Raw genomic sequence first — 2,957 nt, 5'->3', positions numbered from 1 at the left:
TTTCCAGTCCGCTAGTTCCCACCTGTACCATCTGGAGGCTCCTTAGAACTTGAGTCCATGGTTCTTCTTGGTATATAGCCCCCAGAGCATTCTGAGGCTTTGAGGGAGACAATAATTGCTGATTAAACCAGAATCCAAAGCCTTAGCAACCAAACCAACCCCTATCCAACCAACCCAACCGAACAAAAACCTTTTACTTCCCATTCAGAGAGGGTTGGGAGAAGGCAGGTGTTTCGAAAAAGAATGTAAAGCCATTTAACAAAAAAACCAAAGGAATTTTAGTTAAGGTTCCTTAAGAAAAGTAAAAAAGTAAAAAGTAAAAAAAAAGTAAAAAAAAAAAAAAAATTAGAAAAACAAATATTGCCAAAATCTTTAGAAATGGAGACAACCTCCAATAGGGGATTGATGAGTAAAATTAGTGGTCCTCAAACATTTCTGCTTACTACATGAAATACTGTTTACCCTCTTGCATATTTTTAGGTTAACATTTAAAATTTTTCATCATAAGTTTAAGTAGTTGCAAAGGAGGCAATTTCCTGCATACTATAAACATTGACATTTTAAAATGGCATAGTCACTCTCTTAAATGAATCCAATAAAATGTAAACACCAGAGCGATTATGCCTACTATTCACCATTTTAAAAATATATGAAAAGCCTCTTCTTTACCTACAGTATAGTCTGCCTAGTTTATTTTTCTCTTTACACTATAACTCCATTCCATATTCTCACCCCTCAGGATTATATCTAATTTCCTGTATTTCTGTGTTTGAATGTATTTTTGCTATCACCCTACTATACTTCTCTGCAATGAAAAGATATATACATTTAAATTTCAATTTTTAATTTTCCTGTGGCTAAGTGCTGAAACATTTTCTTCTAGATTGAGATATATTTATTAGTAATAATCAAGTACTCAAAATAATATAAAATATATTACAAAGTTTTTAAATTATTAGACATAAGTAATTTTTTTTACAATTACTTCATGTATTTGTTGTTGAATACTACTTCTTACAAGAAAGATATAGTTTAGCATCAATGTTTTCTGTTTTTCATTTTTGTAAATTTTAAGAATGTTTTTACCATTACTAAGTAGGTGGGGTTGTAAGGTGTTCTGAACTTTTCAATTCTTTGAACTCCTTCTAATTTATACACTCATTTAGTGATCTTAAGGTCATCCTTTATTGAAAGCAATTATTTGGAAATCATATGACTTGCAGAAGAACTTGTTACACAGCCATTAGAAGTATATACTTTCTCAACACAGTCCAGTATTTTAAGTTGATAAAAAACTGACAAAGGTTCCCTGAAGTTTTTACACCCTGGAATAATGCACCCTTTTAAGGTTCTCAGTGAATGAGAGTTATGCCACCCCCCTTTTTTTGCAATTTGGAAAATATAAGGCTATGGTGATACAGTTGGGAAAGGAAACACGGAGACACCTTGACTGCATTCTCTAAAACAGCAAATCAGTTTCTGGAAATAATATAGACGCAAGTTGAAGGTTCATAAACAAGTGGTCTTAAAATGATCTTAAGTGTGCACCTACCCCTTGAAAATCCCCTGGGGGAGTGCACATCTCAGGTTGCAGGCCACTTACATCATCTTATTGAATTTGGTAAGAGAGACAGGTCAGCTCAGGCTAGGTCTTGGTTGGGATTTTGTAACTGGGATTTTGTAATTTTGTACCTTGGGCGTATAGAACTGTGACCTGCACACTAAGGATAAAACGGCCAGTCTTCTGGGTTGGTAGATTGTTAAAGAAGGCTGCCCTGATCTTTTATATTCTGTTCTATATTTTCTTCTCAATGCTAGTAACCCGAACTTCAATTTTGGGGTACCAATGTGGAGCCTGTATACTGACTACCTAAATAAAAAATGATTAAGACTGTAAAAACATGAGAAATCTTTATAGAGTATGGTAAGGGAAAAAAGCAAAATATGTAGTTGTATGAAAATCAGGACTTCAATTATGCAAAACTACATCAACTACAACACTACATAAATTTCTCGACAACACTGTGAGTCAATAAGCAAAAATGAAGTTGTGATCTGTGTGAAATGTCTTTTAAAATAATGATTACCTTTGTGAGGCTGGGGTCAGATAATCTGTCTAATCTAATATTCTCTTTTTCCCCAGTGGTACCCAAGGAGTTGGGTGCAAGTTTAAGTTCCCCAAAATAAAGCTTTCAAGAGATGGATGATTAGTTTTTCAAACACTATTTTCTCAACACGATTCACTATGGGCGTCATTCCCCAAACGTGCTTACACTCTTCTTCAAGCTGGTTTAATACATCCCATGTCTTAACGTCATAAATTTGGTAAGTTTCCTTCCTGCTCTATGATATACTCTTTATTCATATTAACGTTTTAGCTTTCTTTCATTTCCTGGTTTTATAACGTTGGAAGAGTTCAGGAGCTCGACCTTGTTGACTTACGCGGCTCTGAAATATTACCACTTTTCGTAAATTTTTACTCTGTAGAGTCCTTATTTAAAAAAAAGAACAAGTCATGATTGGCAGCCTCCCAAACGAATCTTTTTTCTCAAATTTGTTTCTAGTGTTTTTCTCGTTTTGTTTTTCCAAGATCTAAGCGCTCGGTGTATTTCCACCAAAAGGAGAGAGGAGGGTAGTCCGAGAGTATTTATGGGTGCGAGGGAGTAATAACAGCCACCACCCTTCTGGAAGTTCTGGCCGTGGGACCCGAAGGTCCCGCAAACCGGCCTCCCGAAACAGGCGCGGGCAAGCGGGAGCGGAGAAGCCAGCGAGATACTCGCACCGCCACCGCCACGGACCCGGGTCGCCCCGTTTGCGGCGTGGCCCCGCCCCCTCGTGGCGCCCCGCCCCGCGGCGTGCCTCACGCTGGTGCGTCCTCCGCCGGGCTCGCGGCCCCGCCCCCCTGCGGCCCCGCCCCGCCCCGCCCCGCCCCTACGCGGTTGCTCGCGGCGACCGCC

The sequence above is a fragment of the Zalophus californianus genome, chromosome 5, assembly GCF_009762305.2.
Source record: "Zalophus californianus isolate mZalCal1 chromosome 5, mZalCal1.pri.v2, whole genome shotgun sequence".
NCBI classification, from domain to species: Eukaryota; Metazoa; Chordata; class Mammalia; order Carnivora; family Otariidae; genus Zalophus; species Zalophus californianus.
The sequence above is the reverse complement of the archived record's forward strand: the minus strand, read 5'-3'. Positions refer to the sequence as shown.